We start from the raw sequence: 21,592 nt of genomic DNA, 5'->3' as shown, positions 1-21,592 counted from the left end.
AGGCCTTGGTTCTCTGCATATGTGATAAGGAGGTTGAGGTTCATGATTTCTGCGAGCCCTTCTAGCTACAGTGTCCTATGGCCTATGGATAGAATATATATAACCTCATTAGGCTAAGAGATCATATTCTAAGCTGAAGGAATTAGTTGGTTTTTACCAAGAAATGGAATGAGTATTTTAACAAGAAAATGTAATTAATGATATTGTGAGAATTACATTGTGATCTTCTGTCCTTTTAAAAAGGAAGGTTAATTATTGCATAAATTGGACTACATATACACTGTGGAATTATTTAGCAACCATTAAAAATCAACTTTATTGGGAATGTTTTATGATGTTGAAATATAGGCATATATTATATGTGTAAAACATTTGTGTGTGTGTGTGTGTGTGTGTGTGTGTCTGTGTGTGTGTGAATATATATCTGAAAGAAAAAAAGGATTAAACTGTCATTTTAGGTTGGTGGGATAATGGGTTTTATTTTCAGATTTAAACTTATTTACACCTTCTAAACTGTGGAAAATAGGCATGCATTATTTTAACGATCAGAATTTATATAACAAATGTGCACATAAATGTGTTTAAATGGTACAAAGAAAACGTAAGGAAATGCAATCAGGGAAGCATTAAAAAGCCCCTCTGACCTTACTCACTTGCTCAGGGGAAGGTTATAGTGCTGTCCTTATGTAGACCTTGAACGCTACACAAGACGAATGAAAAGTGCTGCATGTCATTTTAGATACATATTCAGGCATTATCGTTAGGCATGCATCTCTCCTAAACTCTTCTGTCTTCAGGATCTGTATCTATATAATGGGTATACCAATACTGAATTCACATAATGATTGTAAAGACTACAGGATATAATAATAAAAATACTGGTACATTTAAGGACAATTAAGGTTTCATGAAAGATGATAAGAAACAGAACATAGGCAACTTTAGTAGACTATTTTATAATAAATGGAATTTCAAAGGCAGGGAAATGATAGCCTAGTTTTTATTCTGCCAGAGTCTGCCAACTTCTCCTGGACCAAACAATGGGTGCTCTAGCATTGTAAGACATCATTGGTGCTAAGGGTATTGATTTGAGCTGCATGACTTTTAAAAATAGGTAATGAAAAACAAAATTGTGCTGCCTGGGGCTCTCTCATGGGACATGAACCTTGGGACTCCTGAGCCAACATGTGTGAAGTCTGGCTACCTCAAACTCACCATGCTGGAAAGTCTGCATGGAGATGCCACATGAAGAGGGAGAGAGGTGCCCAGGGAACCCCATCTGCTCCAGCCCCCCTCTGGTCAAGTCTTCCCAGCCCAGCACCAGACATGAGAGTCAAGAAGCCTTTGAGATTATCCCAACCCGAGGCAGCAGCATCCTCTCGCAACAGCTGGGAGACCCTGAACCAAAACTGCCCAGCCACTCCTGACCAATAGAAACCATAAGAGATAATGAGTATTGTGGTTTTAAACTGCTAAATTTTAGGGTGATCTTTTGCACAGTAACAGATGACTAATCAGATTTACACAATGGGGAAGGTGCAAACTGATATAACACTAAGCCACTTCTAATTCCAAGTCTGCACTTGTGTCATCATCATTCATTGTGACTAACCGAATGTGACGGAAGGTCCCTCCATGGGCAAGCAGGGTTCAGGATGGAAGCAGGGTCTTCTGTTTAATATAGCCACCCTCTCACCTCTGACTCTCTTTAAATGTTGACTTGTGTATGTATATTGTGGCTTTCATTTCATTTTTCCCTGTGTAAACACATTTTTCCAACCTCATTATTAACAATGGCCAAGTAGAAATTAATCAGTAGAGAGAGAGCCAGCTCTTTAATTGATGACTGTGAATGTGGACTTGGGATGAAGTCCTGGTAAGGCACATAGCTGCATTGCTTCTACATTTTTCCTCTGATATTTTACCTACCACTGGTTCACAAAAGCAGACATAAGCTCTATTTAAGATAATTAAAAAAATGTCTCTAAAGGAAATGAACACAGTCGTTTTCTACTAACAAATTTCTGGCATTAAAAAAAAAAAACTTCATCATCACATGAGCTACTTTTGGATTGACTTGCCAAATTCACTGAGTAGTTTGATGCAACATGGAGATTAATATATTATCTCACCTGTTGTCTTCGTTTTCATCCATAATAGAGACAGTAGTTAAAAATATGTTATTGCACTGATTCTGTATGTATCTCCTGTAATGCAGCAAGCATTGTACTAGCTACTAGTGAGGCAATGGTAAAAAAAAAAAAAAAAAAAAAGGTACACGTGGTTCTCTCATCCTCATGAAATTTACAGTCTAGTTGGAAAGATAAATTGGGTAAACAAGCAGACAAAAACGTAGTTGTGTTGAGGATGTTGGAACAACTGGAAGTTCTTTTAATGGCTGATTGAAGAGTATGTTAGAACAACCACACTTAAAAATTTGATACTATCTACTGAAACTAACCACTCTTGAGTATATACCCAACTGAAATGTGTACATATATTCACCAAAAGACATGTGTTAGCATGTTTGCAGCAGCACTATTTGTCACAACTCTGATAGCAGCTCTCCAGAGCAACGTGATGAAGATAACCAGCATAATATTGAATAAAAACACACACAATATAACTGTATTTACAAGAAGTACAAAACCAAGAAAGCTAATCTGTGCTGTTAGAAATAAGGATATTGTTACCCTTTGTGAGGAAGCAACTGGAAATGGGCATGGAGGAGGGGCTTCTGGGAGCAAAGGTCATGGTCTGCCTTTGGATCTAGGGGTTGTAACATGGGTGTGCTCGTTTTTCTGTTCATTTTCCTGTATGGATGCTATAGTGTATTGCAGAAAGATAAGATGGTCAGTGGCTTTCTGTTTTGTGCAAGTTTCATCCTAAGGCCTTGTGAATGAAGATTGAAACTCTTATGATCAAGTTCTCATCTATCCCTTCAGCCTTTCTTCCTTTCCCTCCCTGCCCAAACTTACCCAACTGAACTAACCCCCTTTTGTCAAGCAAACCATACTGTTTTCCATCTTCTTGATTCTATAAATGTGGTTTTCTTACCTGGAATATACCATTGCTCTTCCCCACCTCAAGTGCCCCTTCTCAGCAGATGCCCCAGCTCAGTTGTGATGTTATATTAGCAAGAAATCATCCCAAATTGTTCTCTCTACTCTCATATTCCATCTCATATGTTGTGCAGTTCCCTTGCTATATTTCTTACTATGTTGTATTTAAAATGATCCATTTACATGTCTGATGACCTTCCTTGCAAACCCTATAAGCTCTAGACTGTGAATAGTGTCCGTGGAGGGGTCGCACCTATTCTTTAACTCTTAAGTGCCTGGCATAGCTCCTGGCATGACGTGTGTGCTAATAAATGCTTGAATAATGGATGCATGAGTAGATTCTGGAATAAATCTGACTTGGAATGCAGGAAAACTAAGTTGTCATATAAAGAAAGGAATCCAGGGACCTGCAATTTGTAGAAACAGCAAAACTACCAACTCTCATATGATCGACCCAACCAGGAGATGCGATTTCTGGAACATTCCAGAGAAACGGTGTAACCGGACAGAATAATTATTGATGCGGGTTGGAAGTTTGGGTAAAGAAAACTTTGAGCACATAAAAAAAGACCTTTTAAGCAAATTAATTTTAAAGGCAATTTCCATACAATAGAAGGATAAAGTTGTCTCCCTCGTAGCTAATCTATGCATCTAATTCATGCATTTACTCACTTGTTCATTCATTCATTCATTCATTCATTCATTCATAGCTCTTTATTGAGCTATGACTATGTGCTGGAGATCACAGGTGACTCAGTCACTGCCTATAAAGGGAAGAAAAACCTGCAAACATAGCATTAGGTAGATCCAACTTGATTATTAAGAATCAGAAAATGTCTCTACCATTTCAACTATTCTTGGTGTCTTTGGTATCACTGTGCTGTTTATATGAAACATTTCTAAATAGTTCCTAAATCAATTGTATTATTTTAGTAGCTGTCAAATTTTTGCCTGTATGTTTTACATAGGCAATAAATCATGTTTCCTTTTCTTTTGGAAGCTAATAATTATAGTAAGCAAAAAGAAAAAAGAGAAACTTTAAGCAAAAGTTATTCTCTATCCATAAAATATGTATTTTCTGATTTTTTCCCAGGAAAGTCTTCTAACTTGCCATTGGGAAACATTGAAAAGCTTGGCCAAGTATTATCTCTGCTTGGTTGATAAATAGGTCATAAGGAGGAAATTGTTACAGTGATAAAATGTGATCTGTTTTATAACCTTAGTGTCTATTACTGTCAAAAGTTACTTTGCCACTTTGGGGACATCTTTTTAAAAAACATTTAAATATACTGGAAACCAGAATTCACTGAGCAAATCCCAGCTTACTTGTTTTTCCTCTTTCCTAAATGTTAATCACAACTATTCAGATTGGTAATGGTCCCGGGGAGAATTGGCAACATCCTCCTGTGTGCTCTTGATTATATCACTATGCACTCACCTCTCTCCCCGCACAACTGTGCACAAGGCATACATTGTATTGCATTTAATAATTTGGTTATGCATCTATGCCTCTTCCTTGGCTGTAAACTTATGGAATGGAGAGAGCAGGACTGTTCATCTTTACATCCCTGAACCCAGGTTCATTGCATGGCACGTTTTAAAGATTCTATGTTTGTGAAATAAACTGAATGAATGTGTTTCTTACCTTTTGGTTATTTTTCCACATTATTTCTCTAAAGATACACGTTTTAAGTAGTCCACGTTGTGCTGGGCTTGGATTTTGCTCCTATTGAGTCCTTTGATTCCAAATTGACCTAGGTATTTTAAAGCATTGGGCTGATAAAATATCCACAGATATTTGGAATGTTGGTGCTTTAACTGTGTGAGGGAAGACACAGTAACAAATGCAGTTACATCCCCCAAAATAAGAATAAGAGGAAATGTGTGAGGTCACCCCTCTGGGAATCCCACTGCCCACTAAAGAAGGAAGTCTGTCTTTGAAAGTTGGCGTGACTGTGGGATGCTCAGCTGTCACTTTTTTCTCACATTTATTCTGAATGAGGACAATCCATCCATCAGTGCTTAAAGAGTTTTCCAACAGTACATTGACCTTGAATGCAGCACATTGATTTTCAGTAACGCACCGCAAATAGGGTCGTTACTGAGTCACCCAACAGTGAATGTGATTGGGAACAGATTTCTGAAATTCCAATAGGGTCCCACCTGCCCTGGATGATGGATCAGCCTACTGTAAACCATCCATCCTTGGCCGAGGTCTTGAAAAGGGTGACACTTGTATGAAATTTATCATTATATACACCACCAGGCACAGCATAAGACCATAACTAGGCTTTTCTGTGATGGCGGGGCCACTCCAGTAAGTGGTCTGTTTTTGCAGTAGCATTTATTTACTGAAAGGCTTTTCTGAGAAGGAACCACTGGTGATGGTGACAAAGATGTAAGCACTATAGGGAATTACATCTGCAGCAAGGATTGAGCGATAGATAAAGAGCCCATGTCTTAAGCTGTTAGAGGTTAACACCCGATCAATTAAGGTGATTGTTTCTTAGATTGCATTGGACAAATGTATGCACACAAAGGGGACATTAGCACAACCAGAGGAAAGAACAAAGAGAAATTAACAGATGCTAACCTCCAAATCAAACTGGAAAATGATTTTATGTTCTTTTGAAATGCTAAATTATCTTAATGAAGAGTTTTCTTCCAAACCAAAACTCCTATGTCCTTTTTTAGTTTAATGTAGGAAACCTTAGAGTAAAATAAGAGGTTTCATCAAGAACTGGGTAATTGTAGAGGGCATGCTAATTTTGCAAAAATACAGATTTTGGAATTTATGTCTTTTTTTGTAAAGTGATAGTGTATTTTATTAATATAAGTAATAATTGTCGTTTATTATCTGCTATGTGTAGATACCACCCTGGTACATTATAGGCATTACACAGACTTTTTAATAACCTCACCAGGTAGATTTGATTTTCTTCCCCATTCTACAGGTGAGGAAACTGAGAGTCCAAGATCTTGAGGAAGTTGCTCAGGCTTTATAATTATTGATGGCAGAACTGAGACTGAAAATCTTGTCTTTACTCTCTGACTTCAACCCCCGTCCCCCACCACATATTTTCTGCTACATTCTGCTGTTGCTCATGTAGCATGGGAAATTCAGTCACAGGCATTTAGGTCTACCACCTCGTTTTATTATTGCTCACCTTAAAAACAGCCAGTGAGAGCAGACCACTTCCTGATTCTCCATCCAAGAGGGTTAACAGATGTTGCTGGGCATGTGCACTTTGTGAAGGTGCTCTTTTGGGAGTTGCTAAGCTCGTGATTATCCTTCCCTAATTATAAACTGCTTGGGAGAGGGAAAGTGTGTGGAGGGGTCTGAGTCTATTATAATTGATGCCTGTGAAACACACAGCCCAACTCAGCAGTCGTCTCTCCTTGCTTCAGACAGTCCAGCATCAGATGGACATGATGCCCCCCTCCCGACCAAGTGGGGCTGACATCCAGCCAGGCAGGCCTTGCAGTGATGATAGAGAGGGCTTCCACAAGTGCAAACTCAGCCCAGGCTACTCACAGGAAAGTTTGGGAAGTGCTCATCTCACTTCTTTTGATAATTAAGTTCTGCAGTGTGTGTGTGTGTGGGGGGGGGTTGGGATACAGTGTCTGTAGCCAGTGTGTGTGTGTGTGGGGGGGGGGTTGGGATACAGTGTCTGTAGCCAGTGTGTGTGTGTGTGTGTGTGTGTGTGTGTGTGTGTGTGTGTGTGTGTGTGAGGGGGTTGGGATACAGTGTCTGTAGCCAGTGTGTGTGTGTGTGTGTGTGTGTGTGTGTGTGTGTGTGTGAGGGGGTTGGGATACAGTGTCTGTAGCCCGAGTGGGCTGCTTCCTGATTCTGCTTGTTCTTGGAGCTCTTTTCTGTTTGCCTTACCTCCTGGAGCAGGCACAGAAGTCTGTTCCCAAGACTCAGCTTCATTCATGCCCATCTCCACCTCACTCCTGCATTCAAGTTTGTGTTCCCAAAGGGTCCTGTATGCCTCTGGACTACAAGGTTTGTAGAACTGATGTCTTCTTTGTCTTTTTGTTTTAGCACCTAGTATCCACCTTTGTATGTATAGAAGACCCTTGTTGCATGTTCATTGGAGGACAAAAAAAGTAACAGAGAGACCCATCGTAGTCTATAGCATTTGCCCGCTCCCATTCTTCCACCTCACAGAGACTGTGCCAGATCGTGTGGCATAAGCAACAAAGATTATGGCCTTTCTGTGATGATGACATGAAGACAGGAGGCCTTTCCTGGGATTTATTGGCTCATGGTTAGAACAATGCGGCTGCCAAGATGGGCCATTCCCATGTCTTACATACAGCAGAAATTTAACAAATGTCCATTGAAAACACAATTATTTGTTAAATAAATGGATGAATAGACATCTATTGAATGAATAAATATCCGAATGAATGGATACTGTAAATAACTAAATATTTGCTGAATGAACAGACGGATGGTTATTTGTTGAATGACATGACTTGGCTATGTCAGGTTTCCCACAGTGCTAGCAATTCAGGCTGAACCAATACAGTAGACAACTTTGAATCTAAACTTGTCAATGTGTTGTTTTCAAACTGCCCAAATACCTAAACTCCCCAACTGCACAACCAATGGAACTGACTGCATAGAAATCTGTCCTCAAGATTCCAAAAACTTGCAAACAATTCTAGTTCCTGTGTCTAAAGATAAACCTCCCACTCACTTTTGCTATTCATTTCCTCATTTTTGAATGATGAGAAAATGGTATCCTGGGTGGTGGGCACACTGTGTGTGTTCGAGGAATGAATGCCTCCTAAACTTCTATTCCAGGAGCTATCAGTATTCAGAAAGGAGACCGAACACATGACAAATGTGATTAGAAACGACTGTCAAATAATGACAAATAAGTTCTAATAAAAACAGACACAATCTGAACAATTACTTGAAATGCAGGTATTTATCAAACAGGGCGAGATTAAAAATGACCATATTGCATTAAAGAAATCAAACTGATGGCATTTTAAATATGCAACTTGGCCATTTCCCTTTGCTCACGCCTTCCTCCTCACCAGGCTCCTTGCACAGAAATGGGGTGGGAGTGAATTCAAACAAAGAGCATTCTAATGTGCACTGAAGTACTCACATTTTTTACCAATGTTATCTCCAGTGTTGGACACTGCAGAAAAATGAGACCACAGTATAGAGGAGAGTGAGACAGATGACAGCCTTTCAGACTCCAATTGTGGGAAACAATGGGGAGATTGCAAGTAGCTGACTGTTCTCTGTGTGGGTGAGGGGTGCTCTGGGGCCCCTAGGAAACTGTTGTCAAAGGGCTATGCATTATTAATGGAAAAGTCCAGATAGATTGATCTATGGAAAAATAACTCACCAGACATTGATGGTTAGGAAGCCTTTCTCTTGCTCCCTCTGCCAATTCATGAATTATCTATCTTTATTTTAGGGGCTTGAGAGAAATTCTGTGACTCTAGCCATAAGGCACCAGAAAGAGCCTGACATGAAAACTGTACCAGTTATTTAGCTTCCTATAGAAGTAGTGAGCGTATTTATAAATACCATCACTGATAATCATCATCATCAAGATATATATTTTCATTTTAATTGCCACCATGATTTATAACTTATTAATATGAAAAATCTTTTTTTAAGATTTATTTTTTAGAGAGAGAGAGAGAGGGAGAACACAAGTCGGAGGGGCAGAGGGAGAGAGAATTTCAAGCAGACTCCCTGCTGAGCTTGGAGCCCGACTCGGGGCTCTATCTCGGGATGCTGAGATCACAACCTGAACTGAAACCAAGAGTCTAAGGCTTAACCGTCTGAGCCACACAGAAGTTCCAATATGGAAAATCTTAAAAAGCGCTAAAATATTAACTGGAACATCTGCCATCTACCATTTAGTGAATGCTGCCTACATGCCAGCTGCTGAGCTCTGGACACTCTGTGGCTTCTGTGGGGCCTGAAGCTTATGTAATTTGGGGACTCTTCTTAAGAAAAATAATGCAATATTATAAATACAAAATTCAGTATAAAAGTACATATTTATTTAGAAAGAGAAGATTACAAATTATAAATTTTAACAAGCTTTCAAATGCTATGAACATTAAATATTTCCAGGGTCTCAGGAGGGGCCTATGGGAGAGAAAGGCTTCAAACCTTAAGCTTCATCAATGTCAATGTGGTGACCCTGACACTATTCTGACACTATTTGGAATTGTTGTTTAATCATCCTCTTGACAATCCTACAAAATAGATGCAACATTTTTTTTAAAGATTTTATTTATATGTTTGAGAGAGAGAGCAAGAGAGCATGAATGGGGGGAGGGCCAGAGAGAGAGGGAGAAGCACACTCCCCGCTGAGCAGGGATTCCTAGGAACCTGGGATCATGACCTGAGCTGAAGACAGATGCTTAGCTGACTGAGCCACCCAGGCACGCCTGATGCAACAATTTTTGACGTGCTATAGGTGAAGAGACAGGTGGCTCAAAGAGGTGGAATGACAGGCTTGAGGTTGCAGAGTCAGGATTAGCACTCAGCTCTGGGACCAAAGGTGATGCTCCTCATCATTATGCCAGACTCCTCATTGAGTGAGCCAGCATTCTGCATGACCCCTCCAATTGAAAAGACAAGAATTACATACCACATGGATCTAGGGATGTCAGGACCGAGTTACACATTGGTCAGTATCCTAATAGGTACTACCTTAGTTAAAATGAAGGAGATGAGGAAGAAAGGAAAGGAGGGAAGGAATAAGGAAAGGAGGGGGAGGGTAGGAGGGATGGACTATGGTCAGGCCAACCTCCATACCTTGATCATTAGCTGTGTCGGGCAATGGTGCCCTAAACCAAACCACTGACCGGCATCATTTTTTTTTTTTTAAAGATTTTATTTATTTATTTGACAGAGAGAGACACAGCGAGAGAGGGAACACAAGCAGGGGCAGTGGGAGAGGGAGAAGCAGGCTTCCCCCCTGAGCAGGGAGCCCGATGCGGGGCTCGATCCCAGGACCCTGGGATCATGACCTGAGCCGAAGGCAGTCGCTTAACAACTGAGCCACCCAGGCGCCCCTTTTTTAACTTAAATGAAGAATCACATGATAGGATGTCTCATTGGTTGAGAGATGCCTATTGTCTATGGTGACAATCATGGTTTTTTCTGGAAGAATCCATAACCTACCCCTGAATACCTTCCCCACCCAGTGGCCTCAGTGCGCTACTGTGGTCAGAACCCACTCCCATCTCTCTTAGACATTAGCATCCACTTATTCATATCCACCATCCATCTTTAGAATAAGAAACAGGATAGAAGAAATTGTCAGACTTTTGACTTTTGAGTTCTTAAGAAACTGTATTTATCCCCAGCTTTCCAGCCCTTGCTGAGTTCGTCTAATATCAACATCATTTTCCATTAATCCAAACTAATTAACAGGGTTTTCTTCAGAATTAAAGATTCCAGATTTGTTGAGGTTTTTTGTTTTTGTTTTTCCTGCTCCTCAACTAGGACACGTGGTGGCTATAGAAAAAAGGAGAATAATCATCTTATCCCTAAGTGTTTTGAAAAAGGAACAGGTGGGCAATGAGGACATAAATAAAATTTGAAAGGGTAAGTTTTTCAGGGATGTAGAGCGTTCTGCCCCAGCATGTCCAAGGAGCTGTGGTACTGACTCATGATGAAGGCAAAGAGAACCCCTATCATGGAGGGGGCTCTTTGCCTTGCAAAAGTACAAGTCTTGGTTTGGTTCGTGTGACAAGTGTGATCCAAAGAGGGGTGTAGATGACTCCCCTTCTCTATTGCAGGCCAACTCTGACTCTCTTCTGGCTTCAGGTCCTGGTGTGCTCATATCGGACAGAATGGGTTAGAAAAGCTTATAATGAAATCAACAACAACATCTTAAGGATCTCCTGATGCAAGATTCTAGAACTTGTGTATATGGTTTGATACCTATTTGCCCCTTCTTTACTTAGCTGACCATTAGGGCACGGTCTCTAACCCACCAAACCTTCAAAGAGCCTATCCCAAACTTTTGTACCTCAACTTCCTACTAGTTAGAATGATGATACCCATCCTGAGTCTCTCTACTAGATGGGGCTACCTTTATTCACTTGTTTATTTATTCAGTATTCATTTACAGATATTGATTATGCATCTGCTATGTGCCAGGAGATTCACTGGATTTTTCTACATCAAAGTCTTGATTGGATTATAGGCAAAGTGAAGGAAAAATCTTGACAACCTCACTTAGCATATGCTTGTCTGATGGCCAACTTTAACACAAGGTCTTTGGGAGCTGCTCTAGCATCATTGGCTTCCAAGTCAGATAGGTCCTTATTTAGCCAATGCTCTCTCCAGCTTTCATCACCCCAAGCTTATGGAACAGCAGAAGCAGTTTCCAAACAAGGGGATAAGAATCCGAGGCAGAGGCCAGAAAGTCACTGTGACTCATCTTCATCAAGATATCCTTTCTCTTTCCTGCATCATTGTGTGTTCTTTCTCAACTGGACCATGCCCCCCAGCATACAAAAATATATCACTTTCCCATCCCATCTTACACCACTTTCCACTCATTCTCTGTGCTCTGGAACCTTGGATTTTCTCAGTTCCTGAACTTAATCAGCCTCTTTCCCAATTTGAAGGCTTTGCAACATGCTGTCCCCAACGTGGTACTGAAAACGTGTTCTAGCTGGCCCCTTTGCCGTACAGCAAATCTCATCTTAAATGGTTAATCCTCTCAGAGGCCTTTCCTACCAGCCTATCTACAGTTGGTCTGACCATCCGTTTTCTTTCTGTGATCGTCATTTGTTTCCTACTTAGCTTTTACCACAGTGTATGATGATCTTGTTTTCTTCTATTGTTTGCATCATTTCCCCACTAGAAAGCAGTCTCCATGAGAGTAAGGATAGCTGCAAGAGTGGTGAAAGCTCCATCTTGTGTGGCGTTGTTATCTTGGCAAGGAATGATTGTTTAAATGGACACATGAATGGATGCATCCTCCAGTAGCTTTGCCCCTCATGTGCTTTTATAAAGTGCCACAGAATTAGGGATTGTCAGTAATATCCATTTTTTTCGTGGATGAACAGGATATGCCTGTTCAACAGCAGGAGGTGGGTGGGAGTGGAAGACAGACAAAGAGGACCCAGGCAGCAAAGATTTTGTGCGAATATAAGATGTTTATTACCCACCATCTTTGATCTGTGTGTCTACGTGAGCCCATCTCTGGTTCTCTTGCTGGTCATCCAAGTGGCAGCAAAATTTCTACCTGGAAATGTCATTGCATAGATCATCTCAGGTGTGGAGCTGCTCATTCAGAGGGATGTGGGGAGGATGACAAAGGCCAAGGTCAGCAGACAAGCGGCCCGGCTGGCTGGCTGCTTTGTGTGAGCTTCCTGTTTACCTTGAAGCTCTGTGTCCAGCCATTGTCCTTCCCTACTGGGTGGACTTCCCATCTCCCTGCACAAGAACATGGAAAAAGGGAAAAATCAGAAACATATTGTCCAAGCTCAGATGCTTGTAAGCAGCGTGGAGACTTAGAAAGAGCACAGGGCTGGGGATCAGAGAGACATAGCGTGAGTCTGAGCCCTGCCATTTACCAAGGTGGGGCTATGGGATGCTCATTTAATCTCTAAGCCATGAGTTACGCATCCATCAGATGAGAACAACAGAAATACCTCCAACACAGAACTTCTATGATGGCTAAGTAAAAAATACATATAAAGTGTTGAGCACAATGCTTGCTACCTAGTACACATTGGCCAAAATGGAAGAGCTTCTAGCAGTAGTATTACTAGCGGGGTAGTGGTGGAGTGGGAGTAAGAGCAGCGAGAGGAAGAGGAGCTATCATAGAGTTGCGCTGGGAATTGTACTATCAGAATAAGCAGGGGAGGGGGACTTGTAATAGGGTGGTGTTGGTGATAATTGTAGTTAAGATGGAGCGTTAACAGAGCTGCAGTGTTGGTGCTTCCAGGAGCAGTGAGGGGTGCAGGAGGAGTTCCAGACATGATGGTGGGCATGGTAAGGAGTGGTAGTATTAGTCGTGGTAGGAATAGACATAGTAGTTTCAGAAATCATAATGGTCTCAGACACTAGTTTTAACAATAATCATAATAACAGCAATGATAGTAATGGTAGTAGAAGAATCATTTTGATAAATGTTCTCTTCCCATCCTCTTGGGCCCATGCTTTCAAAATTCCCAGGATTGATTTGTAGTAAGTACTGTATGCTGCCTCTTTTTGAAGAATCCTTGACATGTTGTGAAGTTCAAGAAACAGATAAATGTGCCCTATAAAAAAATGAAATGACTTTCAAGAGGTTCTAGGAGTTAATCCTAGAGTCTGCCACGCAGGGAGGGGTGGGCTTCCTGCCAGACACACGGGAAACACACGTGAGAAGTGGTGAGTGCCCTATTTCATCCCTTACCCTCAGCAGCAGTGAAAAGCTTTAGTGGAGGAAAAAGGAGGGACTGCACTGATTTGTGCCCACCGAGTGCCAGCCATTGCCACTCACCCCGTTTACTCCTGTGCAGAACATGAAGGCGAGGTTGTTCTCATGTTATAAATAAGGGGACAAAGGCTCAGGGTGTGTAAGAACCTGGTCAAGATAACACAGCTGGTCCAAGGAGAGCTGGGTTTGCGATCCAGGTCTGTTCTTCTCACCAGGGACCCACCAGCCTCCTTGAGCCCTCCTGTCTCCCTCTTCTGAAGGCCATGTTGGAAGATGAAACACAAAAGTCTTAGCATTCACTTGTTCCCTCACTGACACCGCGCATTAATCTCTCCTCAGCTAGATTGTAAAATCTTCATGAGAAACCCAAGGATGTTCTTTGCATCACACATGGTGCCCATTAAACCACAACAATAATAAAAACAAAAAAAAACACTTTGTTGCTCAACTATCATGTGCTGGCAATTGCCCTCAAGATGAAGTTATTTGTACAAATAACCAGAGGGAAAATGAACTAGCATTTTGCTAGGTTTTGGGCTAGAAAGAAAGCAGACAGAGGGGAATTTAGATCCAGCCTCATTCCTTATTAACTGAGAAATAGGAGAATAGCAAATTACATTGGCCTCTCGAGCCTCAGTTTCCACATTTTTCAAACAACCAAATTTCTCTCTTTCAAGTTAGACACTTGGAAATAACTTAAGCATAACACACAATGTGGTGCCTGGCAATTGATAAGTAGCAGTGATGGGCAGAGAAGGAATAGTTGGATTCCTGGCTTAACCATTTACTAGCTGTGTGAGCTTGAGTCAGTTTCCTCACCTGTCAAATGAGGTGACAATAATCAGATCTCATAGAGCTCGGACTCACTAAGTGAATACATATATGGTGTATTGTGGAGTGTCTGGCACACAGCTAATGCTCAATAATTTTTAGAAATTAGCAGAATCATCTATATTATGGGAGGTGGTCTAAAAATAAATATGAGGCAAGACAATATAATCTGCAGAAGAGAGGGTATTTGAGGTGGGCCTTGAAGCAGAGGCTGTTTTTCTGGAAGGCTAGGAGGTCCCCCAGATTCCCAGCAAAGGAAACAGCATAAGCACGGTGGTGGGAAAGGTATGGCTTTCCTAGAGAATTGGAAACACAATTATCAGTAACATCACATGTACACCTTCTACTTCCAGGACGCTGGGATGAGGTGGGTGAAGCCGAAGCCTGTTCCTTTGATGCATCTGGAATGACCAGCCCACGTTCTGACACTGGCATCATTCTAACATTTATATTCCACTTATTCTCCATGTATTTTACTCTGCACACTGTATACTGATTTGTCACTTTTTTAGGGTAAGATTACGTCTCTGAGTAAGCTGATTAGTGTTAGACTGATTGTTTTAAAATAACTCAAGCGGCATCTGAATTTATTTACATACATGATATTGCCTTCTATAAACACAGCTGTATGCAGAAAGAAAATTCAATGGTATTTTGGGAAGTTAAACCAACAGTTTTAGCTGTAATAAAGGCAGGCTTCTTGTTCTGGTTTCGCTTTATTTTTTTTTTTCTTTCTGGATTAAGTTTTTTACAGGAGGCAAGGGCCCAAGTACTCCTGCCCAGAAGGGTCTCAGGCACCGAGGGAGTCGAAGCTCCATTGGGCATAGGGAGCATGTCACCAGCAGGCTGTCAGGGTCTTTGAAGGAGGTGACTCTGCAGAGGAGAGTGAGCTGATGTCCCATCCTGGCATGGATTTGACAAGGCCGCGCTGACTTCTGTGCCAACATGGAAACCTTTATGAGTATTAGGGCTGTTTCTAACTTCTGCCTGTACAGAGACAGGCGTTTTTTTTTGTTTTGTTTTGTTTTTTGTTTATTCCATGTGCATTTGCTCAACACCATTCAGTGTGGCCAGGCTCTGGGTTAGCTCTGGAGATACAGTAATAAGCAAGTAAGACAGAGATCCTGCCCCCAATAAACCTCAAAGTCTACTGATAGTTAGGTATTCGGTAAGAAGGTGTGAAAATGACTTTTTTATTGCCAATATGGCAGGTGCCAATATGCCAAGTACAGAAACACATGAGATGATGGAGACACTTAGCCTGGGTGTGGGTGGATAAGGGAAAACTCCTTTGAAGAAGGGGCATTTAAACTGAGCAAAGAAAAAGATGAGTATGAATTGGCAAGTTGGAGAGACAAGGGAAGTGTGTCACCTGGAAGAGAAAGGAATTTGGTGTGTCCAAGGAAGTGGAGATGGGTCACTGTGGCTGCAGAAGAGAGTGAGATGATGTTCCCAGGCAGGTCAGAAGCCAGAGCAAATAGGCTCATGCAGGCTATGCCACGGATTTTCACTTTATCCTCCAAATGGGAGTCCATCAGCGGGTTTCAGTCATGGAGTGACATAGTCAGATTTGTGTTTCGAAAAGATCCCTTGGGCTGCCAGGGGAGAATGGATTTGTAGAGAGCCAACAATGGATGTGGTCTGTCAGTCAGTTGGCTACTGCAGGGATCCAGGCAAGAGGGGAGGGTGATTAAGACTAAGGAAAATGGAAGTAGGCATAATCAATGGGGTTCATGTTTGGATGTGAGGAAGAGAAATGTCAGGTCTAACTACCCGTTTTTTCCCCTGTTGCCTGAGCAATAGGTATACACAGAGGTGCCACTTAAAGAGAGAGAATTGCTAGGAGGGACCCAGGGTGGGGCAGAAAAAGGAAATGAATAGGTCTTTCTGACTTCATAAAATTTAAGATGATTCTAGACTTCCAACAGGAGATAGAAGATAGAAGACGAATAGTTCGGACTATCTCAGGAAGGACTTAGGCTGGAGATTTTGTTGGAGATAAAGTATGGAAAGCCACTTGAAGGATGAGATAAGCTCTGGAGAGAGAGGAAAGAGAAAAGAGGTTTATGAACACACAGCCACTTGAGAACATCTCTGTTCATTTCGAAGCACAGCAGGCAGTTAGACTTCCTGCCTGGGGAGCAGGTCTCTGAAACAAGTTTTGTGTATCATAGGGCAGAACTCAGAAAGTAAGCTGTGCACACAAAACAGCGTATTGATTCCAACCAGAGGATTTACACTATTTGTCTCCCGATGAGTCACGATGCAGGAAAATGTCAGTGTTCAACCCACAAAGGATTTATGTCAGCACTCCAATGCTACCCATTTTAAAAATCCAGTGCAGAAGGTATTTATTAGGTGCTGGTGCTTAATCATTTTTTTCTTGGAATTTTGACTGTAGCACATTATTCTTTTAATTATTTAAGCTCTTGTTATATTTTAACCCATTGCCACAAAGTCTTCTGGGTAAAGTGGAAACTTTCTTAAGTGCCCAGTGAAGGGAAAGAAAAACAAGAAGGAAAAAGTTGGTAGGAGGATCATTTTCCTCTAAAAATGCCACTGTTTGGAGGTTACCTTAGCAGAACTACTAGCACATTTCAGGAGGCAGTTTGGTGGACGCTTCTTAGAATGGGCCCAAATCCCAGCTCTGTCGCTCAGTAGCTGTGTTACCTGGAGCAAGACACTTAGCGTCTTTGTGTCATTTGCCTCATCTACAAAGCAGACATAATGAAAGTACCTGCTTTGGGCGCCTGGGTGGCTCAGTTGGTTAAGCCACTGCCTTCGGCTCAGGTCATGATCCTGGAGTCCCGGGATCGAGTCCTGCATCGGGCTCCCTGCTCAGCAGGGAGTCTGCTTCTCCCTCTGACCCTCCCCCCACTCATGTGCTTTCTCTCTCTCATTCTTTCTCTCAAATAAATAAATAAAATCTTTAAAAAAAAATGAAAGTACCTGCCTCATTGGTTGATGTAAAGATCAGGTGAATTAATATAGAGATTTAATTAGAAGTATTTCTGACACATGTAAGTACTCCTTAAGTGTTCTTAAGTGTTAGCTGGTATCATTTTCATATAGATGACAGGAGCCCATAACTGAGAGGGAAACCTTGACTGTTTTCCCTGATCAGTCACTGATCACTCCGTGGCTCAGGCAACCACATAGTTTGGACCATATCTTCCTAGGAAGAGAAAGGGGTTATTTTATCCAAAATCCTATAAAGACCACTTTTTGGGGGGACTAATGTTAAAGTAAATTGAAGTCCTGACATTGAAAAAAGTCTTTTATGTGCAAAGATGTGTATCACATCTTTTATAATGGAGAAATATGGTAAACAACTTAAATTTCCCATAACTAGGATATGATTAAATAAAATGTGGCCCATAAACTTGAAATATTAAGTAATCAGTTATTTTATGTCCATGTGACTATATGTACAAATGCACATTATGTAGATGTATGCATATGTATATACATATATAATATTCTTTTTTTGCTAGAAAATCCATAACTAGGCATGGGGTAGAGACATTAATTGTACATTTTACATATTCTGTAATGATTGAATATTAGTAGATAATAGGATTTAATTTTTCTTCTTTATATATTTCTGTGTCAAAGACACAAAATTTACATAAAGTAAATATCCACCAATTTTGAGAATATAATTAATGAGTCTTGATAAATGTATCCAAGGTGTATAACCGCTTTTACAATCAAGGTGTAGGACCTTTCCAGCATCCCCCACAACTCCCTCATGCCCCTTTGCAGTCAGTTCCCTCCTCCCATCCCAGCCCCTGAAAACCATGCTTTACTTCCCATGGCCTTTACTTGTGCTGTGTCTGGAATTGATATACATGGAACCCTACTGTGTGTGGTCTTTAGCCCTACCACCTTGGCTTAGCATGCTTTGAAGATCTAGCCATGTTACTGAATGTAACAGTAACCTGTTCTTTTTTATTGCTGAGTAATATTCCACGTCTGGATCTGTCACAATTCATGTAGACAATCATTTGAGTTGTCCCTAGCTACAGGCTATAATAAATAAAGCTCTTATGAGCATTACAGTACTATCTTTGTGTAAACAAGCTTTCGTTTGGTAAATACCTAGGACTGGGGTTCCAGGGTGGTATGGCCAGTGTGTATTTAACTATAAAAAACCGCCTAATGGTTTTCCAAAGTATCTGTACCATTTCTCATTCCCACCAGAAATGTAGGAGACCCCCACCTGCTCCACATTCTCACCAATATTTGGTATTATCTGGCTTTTAAGTCTCAGCCATTCTAGTGTGTGTATAGTTGTATCTCTTGTGGTTTTAATTTACATTTCTGTAGTAACATGATGTTGAGTAAATTTTTATGTGTATATTTGCCAATTGCCTCTCTTCTTTGTGGAAGTTAATTTTTTACAGAGTTGTTTGGTTTTCTCTTGTTAAATTGCAAGACCTAGTTTGATATTCCAGATAGAATTCTTTTATCAGATGTTTTATAAATATTTTCTTTTGGTCTTAGTAGTTTGTTTGTTTTAATAGCAAAAGTCTTAACTTTGATAAAATTCAGTTTATCGGGGCGCCTGGGTGACTCAGTTAAATGTCTGCCTTCGGCTCAGGGCATGGTCCCAGGGTCCTGGGATCGAGCCCCGCATCGGGCTCCCTGCTCTGCGGGAAGCCTGCTTCTCCCCCTGCCTCTGCCCACTGCTCCCCCTGCTTGTGCGCTCTCTCTCTCTTTCTGTCAAATAGATAAAGTCTTTTTAAAAAATTCAATTTATCACTATCTTCCTTATATTTTTCATGATTTTGATATTCTTAACTATAAATTAGTTCTCTTTAATAGATATAAACCATATTGGTTATCTATTTCTTCTTGAGGGAACTTTGGTGGTTTTGGTATCTTTCAAGGGATTTGCAAATTTTATCTGTTGTCAAATGTATTGAAACAAAGTTGTTTGTAATATCCCCTCACTGTCCTTTTAATGTCTGCAAAATCTATTGTGATCTCTTTTTTGTGATATTTGATATTAGTAATGTGTGTCTTTTCTCTCCCTGCTCTTCTGTCTCTCGTGTGTATGTGTGTGCTTGTGTGTGTGTTCAGTCTGAAGATTTTCCAATTGCATAGCTCTTTTCTAAGAGCTGGCTTCTTGTTTCATTTATTTTCTTGGTCCATTTTTGTTGATGATTGCTCTTTTTTAATTATTTCCTTGCCTCAGCTTTCTTTGTTTTAATTTGCTTTTCTTCTAATTTATTACAGTGAAAGCTAAGATCACTAATTTGAGACCTTTCTTTTATCTGATGTAATTATTTAATGGTATAATTTTCCCTCTAGGTGCTGCTTAAGCTGCATCTCACAGATTTTGACACCTTGTGTTTTCATTCTCATTCATTTCAAAATACTATCTAATTTCTCATGTGATTTCTTCTTTGGCCAATGAATTATTTAATTGTTTTTAGTTTAATTTTCAAATGTCTTGAGATTTTCCACATACTCTTCTGTTATCAATTAGTAATTTAATTCCATTGTAGCAAAGAACATATTTTACATGATTTCAACTATGGTAATAACTGAATTCTGTTTTATGGCCCAGAATATAATTTATCTTGCTGACTATTACATGTGTACTGAAAAAGAATGTATATTATGCTGTTAATGGATGGAGTGTTCTAGAAATGTCAAGTAGGTGAAACTGGCTGATAGCGTTGTTTGAGTCTTCCACATTCCTACTGATTTTCTGTCAACTCTTTCTATAATTTATGGAAAGAGGAGTCTTAAAGTCTCCAAAAAAATTGTGGTTTTGTCAATTCCTCATTTCAGTCCTATCATATTTTGCTTTATGGAATTTGAAGCTATTTGGTACACATGCATTTAGGATTGTTATGTCCTCTTGATGAATTGACCTCTTGAGCATATGAAACATCCTCCTTTATCCCTGGTAATATTACTTGTTTTGATATTAATATAATCTTTCCAGTGTTCTTTTGATTGGTGTTTGCTTGGTATATCTTTTACCATATTTTCACTTAAACCTATCTATGTTTTAATGCTTAGAGGGGGATTCTTACAGAAGCATAAAAGTGAGTATGATGGTTAATTTTTTTTTAAATTTTTTATTGTTAAGTTAATCACCATATATTACATCATTTGTTTTGGTGTAGTGTTCCATGATTCATTGTTTGTTCATAACACCCAGTGCTCCATGCAGAACGTGCCCTCCTCAATACCCATCACCAGGCTAACCCATCCCCCTACCCTCCTCCCCTCCAGAACCCTCAGTTTGTTTTTCAGAGTCCATCATCTCTCCTGGTTCGTCTCCCCCTCTGACTTACTCCCCTTCATTCTTCCTCTCCTGCTATCTTCTTCTTTTTCTTTTTTCTTAAAATATGTTGCGTTATTTGTTTCAGAATTACAGACCTGTGATTCAACAGTCTTACACAATTCACAGCGCTCACCGTAGCACATACCCTCCCCAATGTCTATCACCCAGCCACCCTATCCCTCCCACCCCCGACAACTCCAGCAACCCTCAGTTTGTTCCTGAGATTAAGAATTCCTCATATCAGTGAGGTCATATGATACATGTCTTTCTCTGATTGACTTATTTCACTCAGCATAACACCCTCCAGTTCCATCCACGTCGTTGCAAATGGCAAGATCTCATGCCTTTTGATGGCTGCATAATATTCCATTGTGTATATATACCACATCTTCTTTATCCATTCATCTGTCGATGGACATATGATGGTAAATTTTATGTGTCATCTCAGCTAGGCTATGGTATGAGTTGTTTGGTCAAACACCAGTTTAGATATTGTCATAAAGGTAATTTTAATTTATTTTTTATTTTTAAAAAGATTTATTATTTATTTGAGAGAGAATGAGCATGAGCTGGGAAGGGCAGTGGGAGAGGGAAAGAAGCAGACTCCCTGCTGAGCATGGAGCCCAACACAGGGCTCGATCTCACCACGCTGAGATCATGACCTTAGCCGAAATCAAGAGTCAGATGCTTAACTGACTGAGCCACCCATGTGTCCCTGTAAAGGCAATTTTTAGATGAGATTAACATTTAAAGCAGTAGACTATGAATAAAGCAGATTTATTTATCTACAAGACCAGTGCTCTAACCCCTGAGCTATGGAGCCTGATTTATTTATCTAATGTGAGTGAGCCTCATCCAATCAGCTGATGGCCTTATTAGACTGAGGCCCCTGAGGAAGAAGAAATTCTGCTTCCATATTGCCTTCAGACTCAGGATTGCAACATCATTTTGTCCTTGTG

The sequence above is a fragment of the Eumetopias jubatus genome, unplaced genomic scaffold (genome assembly GCF_037043125.1).
Source record: "Eumetopias jubatus isolate StellerSeaLion01/CBP00866 unplaced genomic scaffold, mEumJub1_p1.0 scaffold_10, whole genome shotgun sequence".
Lineage (NCBI taxonomy): Eukaryota > Metazoa > Chordata > Mammalia > Carnivora > Otariidae > Eumetopias > Eumetopias jubatus.
Note: the sequence above shows the minus strand (reverse complement) of the source record.